This window comes from Propithecus coquereli, unplaced genomic scaffold (genome assembly GCF_000956105.1).
Source record: "Propithecus coquereli isolate 6110/MARCELLA unplaced genomic scaffold, Pcoq_1.0 Scaffold83, whole genome shotgun sequence".
Taxonomy (NCBI): Eukaryota; Metazoa; Chordata; class Mammalia; order Primates; family Indriidae; genus Propithecus; species Propithecus coquereli.
The window spans coordinates 736,477-762,782 of record NW_012154507.1 but is presented as its reverse complement, the minus strand read 5'-3'; the positions used below and the strand labels follow the sequence as shown (position 1 = coordinate 762,782).

Below are 26,306 nucleotides of genomic sequence, written 5' to 3'. Positions count from 1 at the left end.
TTTAAAGTCACAGTATAGAATAGTAAAATCTGGGGCCGTCTCTGTCTTGGTGCATTTAAAACCATGGGAAGAATTTATACTCAAAACTCTTTATTTTGGCCTGCATTTTATTAAAGGGATAGGATTTCTTCATTTCAAATATCTTAATGTGAAAAACTGAGGCACTAATATTTCATATGCTCAAAACTTCGCTGGTCAATTTTAAATTTCAAATCAGGCCTTCCCCCATGGAGCTCTCACAGGAACTCCATGTCTTATAACCAATTCCAGGGTTATTTCAGGGCCTGAATGTTTTCTTAGCATAGATGGACTCTTTCGGAGAGTATAACTTTACCTTATATTCTTCCAGTGACTTTTCTTCTACCTCTAGTTCCTCCAAGTCCATTAAGTCAGATCTTGCTCTGCACTTATTAATTGTACATTTACCTACCTGGAAATCTCACCTCATCCACTTCACTTCCATTTATGTTCATACCTCACAGCTCCATTTAATGACTCCAAAACCTCATTTCTAATGTGCAGTCTCAAAGTCCTCTGCCTTCCACCCATAAGTGGGGCTGAAACTATGTTTCAGACCAAATGTGCTGGGAAGGTGTAATAAAATTGTGTAAATACTGCAGTAACGTGCAAGGAGAAACTAGTAGGTGATATTTTCTGTCAACATAGAAAGGAAGGTTAAAACTTAGTTCCATACACATAGAATCTGCTACAGATTGTTTTCTTGGAGTTACAGGTTGTCGCTTTATAAAACTGTCCAAGAATTTTTTTTAAAGTAGCTACATTTTTTCTAGATAAGAGTATCTGTGCTTCACAGGATGTTTCATAATTAATTTCACTTTGCATAGCATGTGTTATCTTTGGCTTTATAATCCCTTTTCTAATCCCTGTTCTCTATGCACAACTACACTTGGAAATAGCAAAACCTATCTGTAAAGCAACATCAAAGAAACACACTCGAGGCTTATATAACATGTTGTACTACATGTGCTCTTAGCCACTTTTTTACTATCAGGAAGCAAAATACCATGAACAATGACTTAGGAAGAGGTGGGAAATTTTTCTCAAATTGTCTCTCCTGAATCAAGGAAAAAAATATAATGGTCAAGGTAAAACTCAGGGAATAACTTCTGCAATAAAAACTATATAGCAAAACCAGACAATTTGCTGCTTCCCTGAAGTCAATTATGTATGCTAAATAGCATCGACTAGTTTTTATTGAGCACTTACCATGTGCTAAACACATACCATACATATACATCATTCATAACTCACCCATCCTACAAGGAATTTACGATTGGACTCATCGTATGGATGAGGCAAAAGGCATCATCCTGTTGAAGTCTTATAGTTAGTATGGCACAAAGCCAGTAAACTGTAAAGTCTTACAGTTAGTATGGAACATTCATAGTTGAGACAAATGTAAAGAAACATAAAGATGCAGTATTAAATCATAACTGCATAAAATTAACTGCAGTACTATTGTAATAATTTTGTAGTCACCTCCTCTTGCTATTGTGGTGAGCTCAAATGTCGTGAGTATCCTCTTAAAACATCGTGTGACCCTAATCATCTCCACGTGAGCAGTTTGTCTCTCCAGGAAATTTTGTATCATAGTAAAAAGTAGTATCTCACAGTTCTCACATACTTTTTATCATGTTTAGTGCAATACTGTAAACTTTGAATAACACCATGGGACCCCTATAAAGTGCCACTACTGATGCTGGAAATGCACCCAAGAAGCAGAGAATAGTCATGACATTACAAGAAAAAGTTGAATTGCTTGATGTGTACCATAGATTGAGGTCTGCAGCTGTGTTTGCCCGCCATTTCAAGATAAATGAATCTGGTGTAAGGACCACGGTAAAAAAAAGAGAGAGAGAGAGAGAGAGAGAGAAAGAAAGAAATAAAAAAAAGAAAAAGAAAAGAAAATTTGTGAAGCACTTGTGAAGCAGCTATACCAGCAAGCATGAAAACATTGCCTTTTTTTATTTGCAAAATATCTTTTTATTTCATATTGAAAATGCAGCTTTTTTTGAAAAGCAAGAAATCTATTTATTTATTTATTTATTTATTTTTTGTTTGAAAATGCAGCTTTTATGTGGGTGCAGGATTTATGTGGGTGCAGGATTGCATAAGAAAGGCATACCAATAGGATCAAGATGGCCGACTAGACACAGGAAGTATGTGCCTCCCCCATAGAGGAGAGCCAGAATATAAGCACATTCTCACATTTTGAACAGATCATCTAGGAGAGAATGCTAGGATTCCCAAGGAAGTGATGAGAAGCACCCAAAGTGGGTAAGGAGAAGGTTCAGGGTCAGGGCTGGCTAACAGCTGGGAGAAGCTCCCGGATGCAGTGAAACAGTAAGAGAGAAGCTGCCAGGGCTCTACTCTCTGTGATGAGCTTTTATAATCTTGGCTACAAAAGAACCCTCCAACTCATGCAGGTCTCAGGCCTAACATAGGGAGCTACTTGGAGATTGCACAGAGATGTTGTTCCAGAAAAGGAACTCATGAAGAATCCCACAGGCATCTAAACCTAGAGCAGCTTGAGCCAGACACCATTCTACGAGCTGAGAGCCCAGACACTGGGAAGCTACAGGCATGCCAGCAGCCACTGTGTGGCTCTGATGATGGATGGAGGAGCCCAGGGGCTCCCCCACACCTCTGGGAAGGTCTCCACCACCCTGCTGTGGGCTGCTTTTGAGACTGAGACATGTGCAGACAGCATTTTCCACAGTTTCTCACCCAGCTGACTGCTTGGGTAGGACCCTAGCCTCTCTGCTCACAGGTGCCAGGTGCCATTTTGAGGGTTTGACACTGAGCTGTGCTCCCACCATGTCTAGGCTTGGGCTTGATGCGGCAAGAACCCCCACCTGGCTGCGGAGGGACAGAGAAACTAGGCTTTCCAGCATGCATATAGGATGCTGCCCACCATCTTGCAGCCAGTTGCTGTAGGACTGAGCCTCGAGCAAACCGCACTCCCCACAGTTTCCTGACAGCATAGCCCCGCCTGAGAAAAGCCCCACCCTCTCTAGTCACAGGCCCAGAGAGTCATTTTGGGAATTTGAAGCTGGGCTGTGCCTCAGTCTTGGGCTGAGTTCAGGCTGATGCGGCCTTGCCCAGCTGAGTAGGGACTGGGGAACCCAAGCACTCCTACACACACTAGGACCACCCTCACCACCCATTATGTGCTGGTGTGGGACTCAGTTGTGAGTGGATGGCATCCCCCCTTGTGTCTTGAATACATTGTTTACCTGGAAGGGGCCCCACCCTTTCTAGCCACAGGCCCAGCATGTTAGCTTGGGAGTCTAAAACTAGGCAGCACTCCACCATTGGGCTGAGTTCAGGCTGACGCAGCTGCAACCCCACCCAGCTGAGGAGGAACAGGGGAGCCAAGGCAATCCCACCTACTCCTAGGATAATTCCCATTGCCCTTCTACAAGGTGCAGTGAGTCTGAGATGCAAGCTGACAGCACTCTACCCAGCATCTTGCCCACATTGTTTGCCTGGAAGAGGCCTCATCCTCTTAGGTCACAGGCCCAAGGTGCCATTTGGGGAGTTTAAATCTAGAAAGCCCAGCAAGGGATGTGGAGATGGGGACCTCCTCTCCTCCAACCACCCAATGCTACAGACATAGTCACCTCTGCTCCCAAAGCATGAGCTTCTGGTGTGGGTGAGCTCTGGGATGGCTAGTTCTAGGCTTATGGGGGGGAGCACACCCCCAATGGTACTCTGCCCACTGTGCCCAGGTTCTGCATGGAGGGAGTGGCTTATTTCCCTCCCTTCGTGAACAGGCAGTATTGTTGCAGCTTTCCTGACCTGGAAATTTCAGCCCCTGGGTCTCTATACCACTGGATCCCCAGCCAATGTCCCCTAGAACCCACTCAGACCACAGCAACCTTGGTGAACCAATGGGTCCCAGGGGAACTGTGGGTCTCCTGAAGCTTGGGCATTCAGAGCAGGCTACTTCCAGCCAAGAGGAGAGTGCAGCATGCTGGAGGGCTCCTTAAGACAAAAGGGACCAGGGCACCAGCTCCCCACCATTTGGGGCCTTCTCCTCCTCCACCCCTTCCCCACTCCTGGCTGTCAAGGCAGCCATGACTATTTCCACTCAGGACTGGTGATGGTTCCACAGGGGACAATTAAGCCAAGGTACTTGGGAGCAGCAGCCCTACCTCTGACAGAGCACCTATCACACCCATGACTCCACAAAGCTTGGGGCTCACTTCTTTCCCTCTAAAAAGCCACAGCAAGCACTATTGTGTGTCCCAAGGACAAAAGCTACTGCCTCCCCTGAGGGAGGGTGGAGCTAGCAGTCCTCTCCCCAAGCCTGCCCTCCTCCATGGAGGCAAGTCCCTGGCACAGCCACACCTCCTTCACTGGAGAATTTCAGCCACAGGCCCACAGCCAGTCTGGTAGCCCTGCACACAGCAGGTTGTGCTGCCACTACCACCTCTGCTTCAACTAGTCAGGAAGGGAGCTGGGAATCTGGGTGCTTTTTTGCCTCAGAGACCACTGCCACTGCCAAGAGAGGGACACATGAGTAGCTTCTGCACCTCACAGCTGCCTGCCATTACTAACCTCATTAAGAGGGACCTGCCCCTCCTGTCACAGGCTCACAGTGCATCTTTCTCTTGTCTGAGCAGGGGTTCACCCCACCCCTTACTATCACAGCCAGTGCCTGAACTCAGGGAGGCTTGAGGGCAAGATTTCCAGCCTGGTCTCAGGCTAGTCCCCCCAAACCTCAAGCATGCCATCCAGGGGAACTGGGGATTACCTAACCTAGTCCACCACTGCTGGCATCTGAACACTCTCCTAGGGGTCTGAGGTCCAACTAACCCAAATTTCCAGCAACACCATAATGGGTACCTTTCTGTATGAGCTGAAAGGCAGAGAACCTCTCCCTCTCTACACTGAGCAGCAAGTTCCCAGTAGAGGAGAACAGGTGAACATCAAAGCCATCTGTTTTGAGCTGAGGGAAGAAGAGAAGGAATCAGCATAAGAACTTTGGCAATATGGAGAAACAGACTCTTTTAAAACCCCCAAAGGATCACACTAGCTCTCTCCTTTACCCAAAGGAAAAGAAGTCATATCAAAAAGACACATGCACTCGTATGTTCATCACAACACAGTTAACAATTGCAAAGATATGGAATCAACCTAAGTGCCCATCAACTGATGAGTGGATAAAGAAAATGTGGTGTATATATAACCATGGAATACTACTTAGCCTTAGAAAAGAATGACATAACATCTTGCGCAACAACTTGGATGGAACTGGAAGCCGTTACCCTAAGTGAAGTATCTCAGGGATGGAAAACCAAATACTGCATGTACTCACTTATAAGTGGGAGCTAAGTGATGAGTATACATAGTCACACAGATGATATAATAGACTGGTGACTCACAAGGGGTGAGGAGCAAAAATTACCTATTGGGTACAACGCATCCTATTCAGGTGATGGGTATACTGAAAGCCCCGAATTCACCACTATACAATTCATCCATCTATCAAAAAACAAAACACACTTACACCCCCTAAATCTATTGAAATAAAATTTTTTTTAAAAGATGAGGCATATCTATAGACTCTAAGATGATATAAAAAATTAAGTCATTATAAGAGAACTTAAAGCAAAAGGAAAAGAAGGATCTAAAGCTGGAAATTTTAATGCCAGCAAAGGATGGTTTGATAATTTTAGAAAGAGGTTTGGTTTTAAAAATTTCAAGATAACAGGAGAAGCAGCTTCTGCCCACCAAGAAGCAGTAGATGAGTTTCCAGACACCACTAAGAAAATCACTGAGGAGAAAGGATATCTACTTGAACGGGTTTTTAATGTAGACAAAAGTGCCCTATTCCAGGAAAAAATGCCACAAAGTTCATTTACTTGTAAGAGAGAGAAGTGAGAACCAGTATTTAAGGAAGGGAGGAATAGACTGACTCTTCTGTTTTCTGCAAATGCAGTCAGGTTTATGATAAGGACTACCCTTGTCTATAAAGCTACTAACTCCCAAGCCTTGAAGGGAAAAGATAAAAACTAACTGCCAGTCTTTTGGTTTTATAAGAAGGCCTGAACAATGACACCCCTTTTTCTGGACTGGTTCCATTGATGTTTTGTCTCAACTGTCAGCAAGTACCTTGACAGTAAGCGACTGCCTTTTAAAGTTCTCTTGATATTGGGCCATGCCCCTGAATACCCAGAACCCTGTGTGTTCAATACCAAAGGGGTCTGCTTGCCCCCAAACACAACATCTCTAATTAAGGCTCTAGATCAGTGGGTCATAAGGACCTTTAAGGCTCATCATACACAGTATTTTATGGAAAGAATAGTCAATGCTATGGAAGAGAACCCCAACAGAGAGAACATCATGAAAATCTAGAAGGATCACACCATTGAAGATGCCTTGTTGTTATAGAAAAATCTGTGAAAGCCATAAAGCCAGAAATTCGACAAAAATGAGTGCTTCTGAAGAAGGACCAGATAAAGAGGAAGATTTAGAAAAAGCAATGCTAGAAAAAAAATTGACATTAGATAATCTGGCAGAAGGATTCTGATTATTTAAGACTGCTTTTGACTTCTTTTACAACATAGACTCTTCTGATATAGGCACTGAAACTAAAGCAAATGGTGGATGAAGGATTGGTGACATATAGAAGCATTTTTAGGGAAATAAAAAGCAAAGAATTCAGATAGAATTATGATGTGTTTCCTAAAGTTACACTGAGTGCACCTGCCTCTTCTGCCTCCCCTTCCACCTCCTCTACCTCTTCTGCCTCTGCCACTCCTGGGACAGCAAGACCTCCCCCTCCTCTTCCTTCTCCTCCTCAGCCTACTCAACATGATGACAACAAGGATGAAGACCTTTATGATGATCCACTTCCACTAAATGATAGTAACTATATTTTCTCTTCTTTATGATTTTCTTAACATTTTTTCTCTACCTTACTTTATTATAAGAATGCAGCATATAATATATGTAACATACAAAATATGTGTTAGTTGACTATGTTAGTGGTAAGACTTTCAGTCAACAGGCTATTAGTAGTTAAGTTTTAGGGGAGTCAAAAGTAATATACAAATTTTTGACTGCATTGGAGGTTGGTGCCCCTAACCTCCATGTTGTTCAAGGGTCAACTGTAGTTCAAACATTTTGATGATTGAAAAATTAAGCCTAAAGTTACCTGGAGTTTATGCTACATGAAATGTCTCTGTAATGATGCCAGATACCACAATTTAACCTAGCCAGTGGCTATGGTGTTACACTGACTCCTGGCCAAGGGCAACATTCTCCTCTCCTTGATGCTGGACAATCCAGGCCCCCTTGTGCACCCCCCTGCCTACTTTCCCTGACAATGAAATGAGAAAATAGTGGAGAAGTTGCTTTTTAGAAGTACTCCACAAAATTAAGGAATATGACATACAAAAAAAAAAAAAAATTAGGAACTGGTGTCTGGAAAACAGAGAAAAGAATTCTCCAAAGGCCTGACCTTATCTTACTGCAAAACTTACCAAATCCTGAAAACATGCCCAAGTTCCTCTGAGTAACAGAATACAAAACAATTAATAGTAAAAGTTGAGCATGAGAAAAATCACATCTGTTTCTCCTTTTTATGCTCATTTTGAAACTTTCCTTTCTGTTTCTACTTTCTCTGTTATAGTAGCCTTGATCCCCTCACCAGATGTCTGGGCTCATCGTTTCATTTTAATTCACCCTTTAGGCTTGGACTTCCTCTAAATTTCCAATTTCATTCATCATTCTGGCCACTCTGGGACAAAAAGCTCTCTTTGGGTATGTTCTGTAAATGTTATAACTTCAGTACCCTATAAATAATATACAAATAAAACTACTCAAAATTATGTGCTTTTTATGTCCAGATAAAACACTTCTGGAAAAAATGATCATTTAAGCATTCAACTATCATACATACTAGCATTCGAGATTAATGAAAAGAGGAGATATTTTGAAGATGCTGGCGGAATTTGGAGAATTGTGTTTTAAATTCCTGCCCTGCCACTTAATAGTTATATAACTTTGAATAAGTTCCATCATCTCTGGAAACCAAATCTCCCTCATCTTGTAATTAGAGATTTTAAAACGAGTTACCTTCCTCAAAGATTTGTTACAAGAATTGAAACGAGCTGATATATGCATATTACAGACCTTGGTACTTTGTATGTGTTCAATAAATGTTAGTTGCTAATATTTTCACTAAATGTAATCATATCCTTCCCTAGTCAGTTTGTATATATAAATAAAACAGAATATTTACTAGGTTTGGATCAATGAAAAAAATAGAAAAATCTTGGCAAAGTTTCATGTTTTGTCTATGACTTTCATTATCTGCTAAGTCCTCAAGTTTCTCTTAGGTAGTCTAAAAGAAGCTTGAAAGACTTCATTCATTTAGGGAGCACAGAGGCCCCAGTGTGTACAAAGAAGGGAAAAAGATTCAAAAGCTTGCCACCAACAACGCAACTGGCCATAGAGAGGTCATCAGAATTTTTGGCCAACTTTAGTTGTTCAAATTATTTAGCCTGTCTGGCCATGTGGTGATCTAACATAATAAAAAATCAGCTGTGATACAGTACTATACAGACAACACTATCATCTACAGGAAAGTCAATCAGAAATCCAATGGACTAGAAGCCACTACATGGAAAAGACCAAATCTCGTCCCTTTGAAAAAATAATGCAAAGAAATTTGAGGTTGATTTCAAAATAGAATTAAATAAATGAAAGAGATACCATAACTTATTGTTGACTATAGTCACTTTGTTGTGCCATCAAATATTTTTCATTCTATCTATCTAACCATATTTTTGAACCCATTAACCATCCTCACTTTATTCCCCCTTTCCCACTACCCCTCCCAGCCTCTGGTAACCATCATTCTACTCTCTGTCTCCATGAGATTAACTGCTTTAATATTTAGTTCCCACGTATGAGTGAAAGAAAGTGATGTATAAATTATAGTATAAAATATTTCTGTAGTGAACTTATGATATCAATAAATTGATAATCAAAATCTTTAACTTTCTACAGAGTAAGGACTCTTCTTCTACCCCTGTATTGCAGGTTTTTATTAAATATATCTGATAAATAGTCATCAGTTATTTTCATCAGTTCATGGAACTTTGCTTGATCACCTCAGCTATAGAAGAAACTGCTGCTAATTCTGATCTATGAATTAACATTTTTATACGATGTTTTTACAGTCATAGTCAGAAATGATTAGAATTGTTATCAGGTAAGATGAAGATAATGTATTTCAATCTACGCAACTTGTTTCAAATTGACATGAATGTAACATGCCAAAACTCATAAACAAAAGCATTAAAAACAGAGTAGGTAATGAAAGGAACTTCTCGGGCAGCAAAAAAACAACCAACTGAATTTTGGTCCTTACCCCTAAAATTTTGTCTTTTAATTCTTGTGTAAATAGTGTCATTCTAACGTACCAAATGTGCACAATGAAACAAGTAGGCACAGGTGGCTCCTGGCCATAGTGGATAGAAGGAAACCAATGAAGCAGTTAGACATCAAGCTGATGAGGGGCTCAAACGTGCACACACACACGTGCACAAACACACACGGGCTCTCAATAAATATTATCTGATGTTGAAGTACTCGGTGTCACTAGGAATCTCACGTGACGGGTGACATGAATTAAAATATTAACAATTTTATGAACAGTAACAAGGTGGATGTGATCTGGCCACAGCTAAAATATTCAGGCACGTTAATTTGTGCTTGCACAAATCGTCTAAAATATCCTTATTTCATGGCTCTTTCCTACACAGAAGGCTTTCAGAAGCATGCCCCAAAATGCACACAAAATATCTTACTATAACCATTCAGCGACTTCCAGGATTCATGAAACTGTTTTTAAAAAGGCACCTGCAGTAACCTTGACATTCAGAAGATCTGTGAATCCTATCCAGAGTCCAGCAGCCCCGTGTGCTGCCACCTCTGCTCATGGAGAATAGATACGTGCTGCCTGCTGGGCAATTTGCAGGCAGGACTCATTCGTGTTCCTTCTGCCCCAGGTGATCTATTATTCTGTCTTTAGCATTTCCAATGTAGGCAGACCAGCTGGATTCCTCCTGGGAAGTGGCACTGGGATTATTCACAGGGCATAGAATGAGAGAGGACATCTGAATCAAAAGGGAAAGAACTTTAAAATGTCCTCCTCCCCACCTTGCCCATTAAAATATATTGTCACTGACTAGCTGTATGTTCTTGTGCCAGTCACCTAATCTCTTTGGACTTCAGTTTCCTTATCTGTAAAATGATAGAACTGGAACTCTAAGGTACATTCCAGCTCAAACACTATGAAAAGTAGCTGGAGGGTATTCCATGCAATAAAACTTACGTAGAGCGATTGAGGAAGAAGAGTCTATGATGAAAAAGACATTTAAAAATGCACAGAAAAGACCAGTTGCCTTATAAAAATGGAAGCCAATAGAGAAAAAATATATATATGTAAATCCCAAACATAACATATTCAACACTGGGTGGTAAGTAGAATTATTGGTCTCAATTTGTCATTCCCCTGTAGTAGCTCTATATATCCTTGCCATATCCTGATAGTAGTCCTTGATCTTGGACTTGGGCATGTAACTCACTTTGACCAACAGGATGTCAGTGAAAGTAACACAAAGCAGAGATTTAAAATGTGCTTGTGCATTTAGGTTGCTCTCCTGGGTTCCTGTCATTGCCAGGGGGAAAATATACCACAGGTAGTCACTAGCCATCAGCCTGAACCCCAGAAGAGACCCAAGGAGCAGTCCTGAGTCAGGCCTGCAGGCTCAGCCAAGCCCAGCTGAGCCCAGGTGAACACCAAATAGACCATAGACCCACAGGCACACACACAAAAGCATTTTTTCTTATAAGCCACTGAGATTTAGGGGTTGTATACATAACATTATTACAGCAAAAGCTGACTAAAACACTCTGCAAGAAAATTACATGTGGAAAATGAAGAAAATGCCTAGAGGACTTGAGAAGCTAAACATCTATTTATGTAGGTACCACAGACCTAGAATGAAGTGTACTCAACATGGTCACAAGTGTGTCAAAATGACGGTGACAGTGATTTGAAAACCACACACAAATGACAACAGGATTCTCTACACCCAATTAAAAATGGACATAATTAATGACCATAGCTTGATGACAAAATTAGGCCCTTGTTGGGTAGGAAGTAAAAATATGAAAAATCTAAACAATACTGAAACTTCATTTAAAACATTTGTTTTCCCAAACTACCACATGTTGTCTTTTCACATTATTTCAGCAAGGGAATGCTGCAGATGTATGTCATAAGCCATCATGCTGTCACACATGCACCTGCTGAAGAGATGCTATTTCAATATTTCTCCTAGGATCCAGAAGCTACTCTATCTTAACAAATCAACTTTATAGTAAATGTGCACATATGCATTCTGTGATTAAATGATAAATGTTGCCATCTGATTTTTATGCTGCTCTCTCTGTTAGAGCCAGGGTCAGGTCCTGCTCAGCCAACTTTAGGATTTTTATAGTAAATGCAGCCAAGTCTTAGTTTTAACAGCTTAGTTTTGTTTAACAGACTAGACAGAGAAGACAAGGAAATAAATGAGGCAGAGAGGATAAGCTCCAAAAACTCAGTCAATTTCAGAACACCATTTACACTCATAAGAATGAAGTATCTGTTATTTTATACCACTGATGTAGCCAATTTAAAACAAAGTTTGTAAAAGTTTGCAATAATCTATAAATTGCTTATGCTGTAATGTTAAATTAAAAGGCAGCATATAAATTGGTATCTATAGTAACAATACAACAATGTAAAAAGAAAAGGCTCTAGAAAACCAGGTTTGGAATATTCTCAGAATCGTTAACATATTGCCTTTCAGTGATGGAATACTGGCATGATTAAATTTTTTATTTCTATTTTAATGCATTTTCCATAATTTTAATATTGAATATGTACTACTCAAATAAAATATTACTTGAAATTACTTTTCCTAAATGACAACTTTGTTCTTTCAAAATGTGGTTTTCCTTTTTGGTATACATACTTTGTTCTATCTCCTCCCACATTCTTACCAAAAAATGGTGAAACTAAGTTAATATTGCAGTAAAGTTTCTGTGTTTATATCTAACCTTCAAAAGTTTTGTAATTAGCAACACAAATGTTTGATTCCATAGCTAAAATGAGAGCTTCAGTTTTTTTAAAGGCATAGTGCTAACCAGAGCAATGAAATGTCATAATCGCTACAAGAAGAGTTGACAGTGCCTTACAGCATCGTCATTAAAAATGAAGGTGCCATTTTACTACTGTAAAACCAGGGAAATTTTGATATTACCAAGGACATGAAGATATTGTGTCCCAAAGACACACCAATTGTATCCCCAAATTTGTAATTATTTTCAGCTAAATAGACTGGTCTAACTCAAAATTTATATCTAAATAAATTTTAAGTATTGTAATCTCAAAAAAGTAAAAAATTAGCATGCTCTGTATCCCAGAGAGCTTCTACGACTTTATTTAATAGAATATCATGATCTCTATTTCTTCAAAGACAAGTAGAATACAGAAACGTGGAATGATTTTTCTAAGTTCACCTGGAGTAAAACATAATTGTGCTAGACATTTACTGATTTATGAATATTTCATGGATGTACCATTGGAAGCCTGAAAATATGTCACCACTGGGCTATATAAAGAAGATGTTTCCTTTTTTTAAATCAAAATTCCCACATTGCAAAAGTAATTTTATATAAACCAATATTTAGTGTTTTCATTTCCAAAGCAAATACTTGAAAAAAACAAAACTACTTCCCACTTGGCTTTGTGGGTAATTGCTACTAATAGCTATTGTTAAGCAGTTTGCAAAAATATGACATGCTATTTCATTGCCTGATAATAATGAGCTTAGCAGAATAAAGCATAAATAACTCTAAGCGATTGTTTTTTGGCTTCAGAAACTAACACATACTTTTAATAATTGATAATTTTGTGCATTAAAAATTTATAAACATTCATTAAAATTAGTACTTTTATATCATGAATAATGTAAGCATACCTTTAAAAGCATGGAAGATAGATTATTGGCACTTTGTAAAATTAACAGTGTAAGACTACTACGTCTCACTTCAAAGAATAACCTAAATTTCTAAGAAAGTTCAGGAACCATCGTGGGAATTTGCTGAATGTATAAATTCTTTTATCATATCTAAGGGCCAAGAAACAGCAAAAAGATGACTCCCTATCTATTCCAACACACACACACACACACACCAGTTACATCATAGCTACTAAGATCACCCATGAATTGATTTTTTTTTTTAAAGCGGGGGCTCCACTATACATTTTTTTCTACCTCATCAAGAGAAAATGCCTTAACCTGCCCCGGGTTGTCTATGAAGTAGGGCAATAGAAACTTCACTAGAATTAGTGGAAAGAATGATACACTGTGGAGAAGACTCCAGTGAGTGATATGGGATGTAGTTAATTAATATCAAAGAGCCATGCTGACATTGCAGGTCTTAATATTACAGAGGAGACCAAACAACCGAGCACCCTAACAGTTCGGGGGCTTTATTAGAGAAAAACAGCGTTTCTCCCTCCACAAAAAGGAATTTTTCCTAAGCACATTCTCTGCCCATTTTACTCACTTTACTCCTGAGGAAGAGGAGTGACAGATGGGATTAGTAAATGTGGAGTGAATGGAGTGAGTGAAAAGGGATGCTCCGTTTAGCTCTGCCCTTCCTCCTCGTGAGAGCTCAGTTCTCTCTGTTCCTCCACGCCCAACGCCTTCTCTGGGCATGCATCCTCCTTGAGGGGATTCTGCCCAGCCTGGTGCTGCCTGGTGGGGCTGGATAGTTCTACCTAACGTTCCCCTGTTAGCAACCCCGGTGACCAACAGAGCCCTGGCTCCTGGCAGGAAACAGGTAATACTCAGTCCTGTCTTTATGTTGTTGTATATCTCAACTTGCTCAGAAACCAAGCCTCTTTGAGTATCAATTTTAGGGTGCCTTTGTTCCAACGGTGTTGTAGCAAAACCCTATTGTTAATCTCAGGAAAAGAGCTTTCATTCATTATTGACTGATTTGAAAAAACTCCAAGCCAAATCTACTGCCTGATTTATAAGGAAGCTATCAATTATCACATCACAATTCTGGCCATATCACTCCACCACTTATACTATTATTTATTAATGTTTTTCTTTTAAAAGGCTCACTGTTTTTACTTTAAAATATCATGCCAAAAGGAAACATCATCACCACTGCGAAAGGGAAATTGACACCAAAAACGTACACAGTACCCAGTATATGCCAGGCGCCATTATAAGTGCCTTTATAAATATCAATTCTTTTAAGTCTCACAACAATCGTGTTAGGCAGGTACTATTATTGCTGTCATTTTTTACATGAGAAAACTGAGGCATGGGGAGATTAGGAAATTTACTCAAAGTCAGGCAGCTGGTGAGACCAGGCTAGAATCTGCCCCGCCTGTCCTGGCTCCACAGTCATCTCTGACCCACCACAAACACAGAAGTGACCGTAACAACCAAGACAGACGAAAGAAATGAATGCTGTCGCATTATGAAAATTAAAATGAAATGCAAAGCATAATACCAACCGATTAACAAAAATTCACACCTGGAAATTCTATTTTTCTTTGCATAAGAAATAACTGTTCATGATCAGTTGATGATAAAATGAAATACAAAGAATAATAGTCAGTGGATTTATAAAAATCTACTCCTGAAAATTCTTCCTTATGCAAGAAATTAACTGTTGAGGATAAGTCAATAATAAAAACTTCATTTTAAGTAGCTTTATTTTAAGATGAATTAGAGGGAAATGACCTGAAGGGAAAGAGGGTTTTAATTCCTTTTTGTTTCTCTTTTTATATGTCCTAAGCAGAAATCTACAGAAGGTGGAATAGCCGTGAATCACTCTGAATTAACATAATGACATTTTTCCCCCACCACATTCTTCAGTGTTTTTATTGGTAGTGATTTTCCCCCTCCTATCCCACTCCACCTCTCTCCCCACAGGAAGCTGCCTTCGAGTGATTCATATAGTCAGCAGGAAGTGAATTACTGTTCTTCGCTCTGCCACTTTAGCGTCATCCAAGCAATAGCACACTATCAAGGATTTGATGGGCTATTCTTCCCATAGAGTACGCATGTGAGAGACGGTGTCAGCGTAGCCCCTCCCCCCGTTTCCTTTGCCTCCTGCTCACACGCTAGCATCCATTTCCCAGCTTCCTTTGCAGCTGCATGGAGTCATGTGACTGACTTCAACAGCAATGTGACTAGAAGTGATTCCTGGCACTTTCAGTCCTGGCCTCTAAATAACTCCCGAGAGATCCCGCACACCCTCTTTTTCTCTTTCCAGTGGCTGGAAGAAGCAGACTCAAGGACCTAGAACCTAAAGCCCCAAATAGAAGGACTCTGAGTCTCTGAATGACTGTAGAACAGAAGACCCTCCTCCATCAAAGCCCGCATTGGACTATGATGTGAGGCAAGAAATCACCTTTTAGTTTAACTCACTTAGATTTTGAGATAATCTATTAGTTTATTCTAATTAATATAATACATTATAACAAATGCTTAACTCTTAATATTTGAAAACTGTTTATCTGTGTATCCCTTAAAATTACCACTCTTTGGTAAACACTGTTATAGGAGACACCGCCCCTACCTACCGTTTGATTATTCTTTCCTTACAGTAGAAAATGTGCTTCCAGAAGCTGACAAAATTAATCAAAAGCTGCATTATACCGAGTCATCTTCTAGCTAACTCTGCTCTGTAACTTAATGGGTTTTCTCTTCTGCCAATCCTTCATTGAAAGTGGCACATTAAGTAAGCAGGACTCATGAGGTTTGATCATAAAACTTGTATTTTTCCACTATCTCTTTAAACCTAGTCAGGTCCTTCCCTTAATCCTGACTTTGATGGTCATGCCTAGGTAAAAGGACCATCTACTGTCATTTGAAATCACAATCGTAGTCTCAATTCAGTATCGAAATATGACTAGTTGGATGTTGCCATCAGTGGATTAATCAACATTCAAAGTTCAGACTTCTCCCTGCCACGTTCCCCTCCTCCATCCAAGCCCTGCCAAAAGCTGCTCCCCCATCTTAGGGAAGGAGGGCATGGTTAACATCCACACTAAATTCTTTCTGCCCAATTTACCCACTGCTATTTCTGACCTGTGTCCCACCCAGGGTTGAAGCTATGAGGGAAGAGGTAAAAGGGCAGGAAAATCCTTACTTGATAGGTACTGTAGTGAGATAGCTGTCCTTTCCCCCACTGGTGGGCATTTGAAGCTGATATTTTCTTTTTTCTTTTTCTTTTTCTTTCAGCATATTATGGGGGTACAAATGTTTAAGTTACATATGTTACCCTTACCCCCTACCCCGCCCCGAGTCAGAGCTTCAAGTGTGTCCATCCTCCAGATGGTGCGCATCGCACTCAGTATGTATGTATATACCCATCCCCTCCTCCCCACTCCCATCTACCCAACACCCGATGAATGTTATTTCTATATGTGCACTTAGGTGTTAATCAGTGAAACCAATTTGATCGTGAGTACATGTGGTCCTTATTTTTCCATTCTTGGGATACTTCACTTAGTAGAATGGGTTCTAGCTCTATCCAGGAAAATATAAGAGGTGCTATATCACCCTTGTTTCTTATGGCTGAATGGTACTCCATGGTATACATATACCACATTTTATTAATCCACTCATGTATTGATGGGCACTTGGGTTGTTTCCACATCTTTGCAATTGTGAATTGTTGAAGTCGACATTTTCTATTGCTGGTTTCTCTTTGGATTCTCACAATTTTACTTTTCGTTTGTTTACCGTAGTTTAGGAAGGCTGATGGGGCTTATGAGGCAGGGAGCTTCTCAAAATTATCTCTGATATCACCACTGACTATCCCCAATTTTAACCTCTGCTCTCACTTGTCTTAGCATCAACACCTGATATCTTTTGCTTGGGATCATGCGAGCCCATCCTTCCTGCAACAAAGTGTCGAGTGCCTGACAGCTCTAAGATTGTCCATAGCAAATAGTTTTTCCAATACAAATACTATAGCCCTGTCTTTGACCTTTATCAGAGTGTGTTCATGGCTTAGGCAGTATTTCACTGTGCCAAAGAGCCAGGCCGTAGCTTGGGGTTGAGAACTCTGAATTGCGTAAGTCTAGGCTCAAAGAAAAAGGCTCATTCCATCCCAGAGAGAATTGAGAGTGACCATTCAGGCTGCACACCTGGAAGGTGTGGCCCCATCTTATTGTGGATGCTTTGCATAGATTTGCATAGTATTAGACAGTTCTAATACTGTCAGGTGACAAACTGACTTCTTAAGAGAAACTTCTGTCCCTAATACCAGTTTTTAAGACAATAAAAAAAACCAGATATAGTTCCAGAAACATCTTGACTTCAAAGTAGAGGGCAGGGTGGGTAGCAGAGGCCTCTCTAGCAGAGCTAAGCCAGAGAGGGGACTCAGTGAAGTCTGGGGATCTGGAATTGCAGCTGAAGCAGCAGCTTCTCTGAATTTAAGTTTGTATTATTTTCTGCTGAATTGGATAATTTTCCCTTATTTCTCACCATAAGTGAGCGCTGTAGTGTAGAAATGTGGGGAGAGGTAGAGTGGAAAGAGGAAGGATTTCAGAGTGTGGGCTCACGTCCAGGTTCTCTACTTACTAGCTGTCTGACTTGGGCAAGTTACATAATCTTTCTGAGCTTCAGCTGTCTCAGCTCTAGAATGAGAACCACAGTCTTGCAGGATCATTATGAGAATTAAATAAAACATATACCAAGAAGCCTAAAGCAATCAATGCCTGGCATTTAACAATGAATAAACAGCCCTCCCTCCTCTTTCAAGGGCCCTGACAGACACAGAAGACATGAGGTATTCAGCAGGTGCCTTTGGTTTGTAAAGCGCTTTGAATTTTTAAAGCACTGTCACAGCTGTTTTCTTACTTTGTTTTTCCTAGGAAAAAAAGAGAAAAGGAAGATGTGAAGACAAGAAATACAAAAAGAGGGAACTCTGGAAGAAGCAGAGGACATCACATAACCAAAACGAAAGGCTGCTGGACCATCGGACATGGAACGTGGCAGGTAAAGGTTTTCACAGGACAGGTGACGGCCAAGGAGTGAGACTTAAGTCTGCAGTAAATGTTCTCCAACTAAAATAACAAGTCAAATATCTGAGTTTGTTGTGAATTTGACCTAGAAATTAGTTTTTGAGAAGAAAACAGTCTTGCCATTGGAATTGCCTGCAAGTGGAGCCACAGTGGCGCTCGGCCTTGCTAATCACTGCTGTGTATTCCCCAGTGGGACCCTAAGGGACACAGCAGAGCCAGGCTATCTGTGAAAATCCCCTAAACATAGCCTCTGTGGTGTGAATTTTGCTGGACCCTTTTACATCTCAACAGCCAAAGCAAGTACAAATCTGCACTACAGATAAAACAGGGGCCCAGCTGGAATCCAAACTGTGCCTCCCCCCACCCCTCCTCCCTTTTGGAGTCTACTTCCATAGGGATATTCGGTATCCACCAAGATGCAAACCATGTCAAAGGACGAGTGTGTCAGCCCCCACCCTCCTGGCTCACTGGCACCACCCCTCTGGCCTTTGACTAAGTCCTTGGAAAAGGGCGGCTTAGGGAGATACTTCACAAAATACATTTATACATATCCGAGAGACCTTGGCCACTGCAGGCAGCCAAGCTTTGGGATGATATGACAAAGTGAGACAAGGAGTGGGGGGAAGGAGCTGTCCTACATCACTGGAGAAAACAATGTGGCATTTCACCCAGTGGTCGAGTGTCTTGGGGCCCGATGGATTTGGATTTGAATCCAAGTTCTGCCATTTTCTAAGTGTATGACTTGGGGCAAGTTTGTTAACCTCAGCAGCATCATCTATAAAATGGTCACAAAAATAGAAGCATCTCTTAATCTTTCCGAGGCTTAAACTGGACCCATGTAAAAGCAGTGCCTCCTGGCTTTTCTCCAGTCGTGGCAGTTACAGAAAATAACATTTGTACATTGTAACCCTGTGACATAATGAAACCGTTTTATCCTAAGCGTCACAGCACTGGAGGTTCTGCGACCACAGGCCCTGCCTTTCCCCGTAAGAGCTGGGGGATAATAATAACAACAGTGGTGGTAAACAGCATCTGTGTCAGGATTCCTATGTGCCAGGTGCTGTCCTAAGTGCTTTGCTTGATTAATTCATTTGATTCTCAAAGCAATCCTATGAAATGGGAGGATTATTATTATCCCTATTTCACAGATAAGGAAACTAAAGGCACAGAAAGGCTAAGTAATTTGCCTGAGATTACACAGCCTGTGAGTGTCAGGGCCAGGGCCAAGCCAGGTAGTTGGACCCAGAATCCTCACTCCCCACCATTATGTAATAGGGCCCCCCCATACCATGGCCCAACTCCAACCAGATGTGGCACCCCGCTGGAGTACCCTGAAGTGCAGCTCTTTCACGCAGCATCTAATGAACGTTAATATTTATAAACAGCAGTTCAATCAAGCGTGCAGATGGATGCCCCAACAAGAGCCACAATATCAGTGGGTTTGACAGAGCAGAAGGGTCCAGGGGCAGCGGTACTAGCCCAGAGACTGTCAGGGCTGGCTGAGCCGCAGGCCACACCACAGGTAGGGAGGGGGAAGGAGGTTGGAACTGGTGAGTTCCCCATGCTGGTGAATGCTCTGGGGTTGTATCACTGCCTTATAAATCACTGTGGGACACTTCGGGGGCTAGAAGTCGAGCACTAGTGGTAAGAAATAGATCCACTCTGTTTTTAACTGTAGGCTTTAATTGTTACGGTTACCCCTAAACTGGCCTGGCCAGAAGCAGCTCAGGGTGCAGCTGGAAGTATCTGCCGAACTTTAAATGTACACTTTGCTGATTACAAATTGTAAATTCTGGAAAGGTAGAGCATGTGTCTCCTGCATTTTGATAGCCTCCAGCATTTCATACAGCCCCAGCTTTTTTTCATACAGCAGGCTAGCAATACATGTGGAGTCAAGTCAATCAAATATAATTAACAAAGATTTATTACGTAGGGCTATTCAGAGGCAACGGCATACACCAGTTTCTCTGCTCTAAGTTTAAGCAAGAATAGGAGAATTCATGGTGGCAAGACTGAAGACCTAGCCCAAACTGAGCACATCTATAGCATACCAACTCCATGCAAGACTGTCTTTTTAACAGTAAAGTAGAATCTTTCGTCTCTATAGAAAATAATACCAAAAAAATGCTGTTTTCAAACTCAATCCTTTTACTTCCCGTAAGTCAAAGAACTCATTCCTAACAGTAGTTTTCTCTCTCTCTCTCTCTCTCTCTCTCTCTCTCTTCTTTTTGCTAACACTACCAATTCTCAGTGCATTAAATCAAATATTATTTGATGAAATAACAGTTGCTTCTATGACACGGGGAAGAAAAGTTGCTGCAATTTGTGCCACAGCTCTTTAAGTAAGTGTTTTTCAAATGTATAAAGGTGGTTTCAGGTCGGCTGGAAGCACTGGTTGTCATGTGTAAACATCTGGACCCCTGGCATGCAGGTGGACTGGGGGAAGAATGTGATGGAGTGAACGTAAATTAAATGAGACTGCATTTTCTTTCATGGAACCCTTAGAGATGCTTGCCATGGAAACTGAAAATTCCCTGTTCTACCAAAAAAAAAAAAAAAAAAAAAGATGTGATTTAGGAGTGCTTTGCCAGATAACATCTCAGTGACAATTTAGAACACAATTGACAAACTACAGCTTGTGGGCCAAATCCAGTCAACCTCCTGTTTTTGTAAATAAAATTTCACTGAACACAGCCACAGTCATTCAATTATGTATGGTCTTTAACTGTTTTTGCTGCACTACAACTGCAGAGTTGACTAGTTTCAAAAGAGACCAAATGGCAAGCAAAGCCAAAAATATTTACTATCTGGCCCTTTATAGAAAGTTTGCCAACCCCTTATTTAGGATAATACCAAAAGTTACAGATGTCAACATCTCAATAGCAATTTAGAACAAAACCAAAATTTATTTGACCTACCCACTCCTAAGACATCTGAATTTAAGTAGAGCCATTAAGTGTTTTTAAGCATTTGTATAGTTTACTCCTTGACTTGTCAACATGATCCTTATTAAAGAGGAGCACATTTTTCCAAAAAGTAGTAATAGGGGAAGTAGAAAATGTGGGTCTTGACCTTGATATCAGCAAATTGGCATCTAACTTGTGTACAGAAAATAGTATCTGTGGTTCTTATTGCATTTCCCATCATAAGTGAGTGTTCTACCTGTACCCTTAACTTCAAGGGCTGGGATAAACTCTAAAACATTAAGATGCCTAAGTAAGAAACATAATTGAAAAATCAATCCCTCAGTTCTTAAGATGTGACCCTTTTTGTTTCTCCCTTTGATGCTTTTCTAGCTGTGGTCTTGTCAGGTTGGCCCACACGGCTCCCTGGCCAGGCAGCATTTGCTTAGTGATGCATGATCGCCCCCTGCAGGGCCCCCCCTTAACTACCCAGGCCCTACACCCTCCTTTCATCATCGCAAACTCCCCCCTAAATACTATGTCTCCAAGGATGCTTGACTAGCAGAAAAGAGCAATGTTATCATTTTTTTCAGCAGTAATTTTTCTTACATTTCTCCTCACGAGCACATATAAAAGTGTAGAAAAGGGGAAATTTAACAAGTAAAAAAGAAGATAATAGGGAAAAGTCAATATGTAGTAAAGAAAAGGGTTGTTGGAAAAGGGGAAAGCAGCGTGCTGGACTGCCCCAAAGGCAAACACCTGTCAATAAAGATGCAATAAAGAGCCACTCTGTCAAAAAAGGAAGTAAAAATTTGGTGGTCTGGCCTAATGCAGGGCATTTTAGTTTTACCCAGTCGCTTTGTTGTATCAGGGTGCATATTGTCTCAGAGAGGATGTGCCTGTTGTTTCATTTCACATTCTGGCAGTCCAGAGAGAGAATTACAGTGATGGTGGCAGATCTCTCTCTTCATAGTTATTGGGTCCCATGTGTGTAAATTCCTACTTTCACAAACTTCATAGCACACTGTAATGTGTTTGTTTTCCTTCTCTTTGAATAGAGTCAAACAGCTACACTGCAGAAAAGGCAATTGTCTACTGATAGTTATTAGGCGAAACCAAATTAAATACCACAACTCAGGCGTCTACTCAGGTTCCACACCCCACTCTTTCAGCCCTCCCAGGCAGAAAATGAATCTCCCTGTATTCCAGATTTCCACTATTCAGACGCCTTAGCCCAGGGCCTACCTGATTTGGAGTACATCACTCCAATTCCTGAACAAATCATCCGTTTCCTTCCTCAGAACCGGAAAACATATAATATCTGTTAACATTTAGTAGATGCCAATTTATTGTATTGAATTTTTTGGTGTAGTAAAAACAAAAATATGGTAGTGTCTATTTTATAGACATTGAATCCTAAATATCCATAGACTCGGAGGCAGGGCTAGGTTACAAATGAGGCAAGTCAGGTGCCTAGAGCACAGTGTTGAATATTGACTCACTTGCAGGGTGGTGTAAGCACAGAGTCAGCAATCTCTGACCAATGGGGTGGGAGTTTGTGGATAAACACTTCACCCTTCCATCCCTCAAGTGCATGCTTTGAGTTACAGTCTACAGACTACACAGAAGGGGGTGTGATTGCATTCCAGTTGCCCACAGCAGTGAGTACTTGATAATAAACCTTTCGTTTGCCTTTCCCCTCCTCCTTTATTTCATTCTTTTGAAACTCTTACCCCAACTCCGTGGAATCACTTCTCAACTACCACTTGCTTTATGGGAAAACCCAGGCTAAAGAGAGTTAGTGTCAAGATTTGCTACAGGAAGCATATGCTTAGAATGGACTCCGGTACTAGTGACTCATCAGTGACCAGTATCACTATGAAAAGATTCACCTCTGGTGGATGGAGATGAGGTACAGGTGAAAGGTGAATCACTGGTTTCTGTACTTGAACGGTCTGAGGGAATGGGAATTATATGAATTGTAGGCTTGGCTGTCTTTAAGTTAACTGCAACCACAGGTCAAACTGTGTCAAAAATTAGGTTCAGGATTTATTATTTAAAAAGCAGAGCTACAGAAGTCTCTGACAGATCTCTTATGTCTAACCCAAGTCCCTGAGAGGATACGAGTGGGTGGGCCCTTGAGTCCTAGATGTAGAAAGACCTGAGAATCTTGAATACCTGGAATCCTTTGAATTCCCTACCCTGGAACAAGCAGCACCCTCTCTCTTGCTAGAGAACAGCATCCTCTCAACTGGAGCCCCTGCAAGGACTTCACCTGAGGCAGGTGCTTCATGTGATAAGACTTATCCACTTGAAGAGCTGCCATACTTTCCCTTATCACCTCTATAATAGGCTGCACCACAGCCTGAGGAAGGAAGTAAATTCCCTGCTCTAGCAGGAATGAGGATACATGCTGATAGAATTGCAAGGCCTGCTAATGTGTGCTGCTAGGAACCTGGAGCGTGGAGAATTCATGCGAGAATGTATCCAGGCTTTTAGTCTAGGAGGCAGAAAATGCAGCTGAGATAGGGGAGAATTTATTGATATCTCATGATTTGGGAGCTTAATATTCTGGCAAGACCACCTGAGACTGGCCCAAAATGTAGCTGAACATCCCCTCTGAAGATTGAACGGGACAGTAGTCTACAGTAAATGATGCAGAGATTATGGAGTCAGAAGAGTATTGAGGCAGGAGTCAGAAGGCTCTCAGGGGTGAGAATGTTAGAATGGGTTTAAGTGAGGCTGGAGAACTCACCACCTGAATGTATTCCCCAGAATGGCCAGGGACATTTCCTTCATTAGACAACAGAGAGTGCACAGGTGAGAGGCATACCAGACCCACTGAGAAGCCAGGCAATGGCTGTCCTCTGTAGGTTAGAATTGACAGTAGGAGATAGTGCTGTAGAAATGGGCTCCTGACTTCAACATCAATATATCTGTGGAGTTGATGGAATTTGGACATGGCAGAGGCCAGATGGGTAATACTTAATAATCAGAGACAAGGTGGAAGTAATTGCCTTCATGGCATCAAGGCTGGAGGAACAATGGTGGCTCTGTCTCCAATAACTGGAATACATAGGTCTGGAACCAACAGGTGGAAGTAGCATTGGGCCCTGCCTTCACTTCCCTCAGTAACCCACTTGCTGCATGTGTGCTTCCTCTCTCTATAACCTTAGGATCTGTCTGTGAATCTCTTGGTTCACAGAGAGGGGGAGCTTCTACCAAAGGATGCAGTTGGGACCTTGAACTTGAAGCTCTAACAGCCAGTTAATCACATAGACTCCTCATTCCAGTAGACCAGCAGGCAAAGAAAGGATCACTGTAAAGGTGAGAGCCATTGACCCCGATTACAATAGAGATCTAGGATGGGTGCTACACAATAGGGGCAGAAAGGAGAGTGTCTGGACATCAGGGGATTCGCTGGAGTGTTTCCTGGTACTTCAGTGCCCTGTGGTCACATCAAATGGGAAATCGCAGCAATTATGGTCCAACAGGTGTTAAAAATTAAAATAAGTGACAGCTCAGTCCTCTAAGGGATGAAGATCTGGGTCACTGACCAAGCAAGCAACTTAGAACAGCTTAAACACAGTGTAAGCATGAATGAACTCCAGAATGGGTTCAGAAGAGTGTGATGATGAATATGAATTACAGCCTCAGGACCAGTTGCAGCATGAGGACTGCAGCTTGTTCCAATAACCCTGCTGTTTTACACTTATCATCGGATTGCAGCAATTCTGCTGATAACCTGATAAAGAGACTTTCACCAAAAACCTATGGCAAGCATCACATTAAATGGTAAAGCTTTAGAAACATTCCCTTTAAATTCCGCTTCAAGACAAGGATCACTGCTATTAAAACAGTAATTGATATCCTTCAGACATCTTCACCAATATATTAAGTCAAAAAGTTTTTTGAGAGGAATGAGAATTAGAAAAGAAGGTACAAAATTGCCCTTGATTGTACACTATATGATTGTCAATATAGAAAATCCAAGAAATTCTGTAAATAAATTACTAGAATGGATAAAAAGATTTGCCACATTGTGAAATACAAGATCTATATTCTAAAACCAAGAACACTCCTTTATACCCATAATATTAGATTCAAAAATAAAATTTAAAGAACATTTCATCACAATGATGTATGTAAAAATATGTTATAGGAAGAAAATTACAAAACTTTATGGGGAAATTTAGAATACATGAATAAACTAAGAGATACAATGTTCAAGGATGAGGAGAATCTCCTAATTAACCTATGTATCAAATGCAATTTAAACAAAAATTTTAACAAAGTTGTTCATGAAATTGGGTAAGCTGATTCTATAATTCATGTGGAAGAGCAAAAGGCCAAGAATAGCAGAGATAATTTTGGAAAACAAGATAGGGTAACTAAGCCTACTAAATATCAAAGCCTCTTATAAGTCTATAGTAATTAGGACTGTGTGGTATTGGTAAAGGAATTAGAAAACTGTCTAATGGAACAGAGGACTAAGAAATAGACCCATGCCTAATAGACCCAATACATGGCAGGGTTGGAATTGCAAACACCTGGAAGAATAGATAGATGAATAATTCAATACATATACTGGGACCACTGGTTATCTTTGTGGGAAACATAATAAATTTGGATATATATCCTATATCATACCATGGACAAAAATTAATTTCAGATATATTAAAAACCTTATGAAAAACAAACTGAAGTGTTTAGAAGAAAATACAGATTTTCTTATGACCTTTTGCTAGGGAGTGACTTCTGTAAACACACACACCCCCACACAGAAATCATAAAAGAAAAAAAGACTAACACAGTGTTCAGCCCGAATATAAACATCTTTTAATATATGCTCATTATTATTGATTATTGTATTTTCGTATCATTGGTGCCACTTTGTTCTAAATAAACATGGATAATCAAAAGTAGACTGTAAAGATTTTTTAGAACAGGAGTTGAGGGGAAAATTTGAGACTGGGTAAATAGGAAAATAGTGGTACACTTTATGTAAGAGTTCGAATTCTCCGTAGCACAGAAAGCAAGCCCTAGGGAAGACAAATTATTTCCAAGCCAATGCAAGACACATTTCTCACCAATGGTCAGAGGAGACTCAAATGCTGTATAAATCTCAGTAATTAATATTTTCTTTGGAATGTCAACTAATTTTTTTCTGCAGAGTATCTACAATGCAGCAAACTATTTCATATTTTTTTACATTTGAAAGTATTTGCCAAGTGAGTGTCAATAGA

General features: G+C 40.6%; 1 protein-coding gene across 1 annotated transcript in view; it reads right to left on the bottom strand.

Moving 5' to 3' along the window:
- SLC35F4 (solute carrier family 35, member F4) overlaps positions 1–26,306 on the bottom strand; it is a 221,937-nt gene that overhangs the window by 153,660 nt on the left and 41,971 nt on the right. The gene's annotated exons all lie outside the window — the stretch shown is intronic.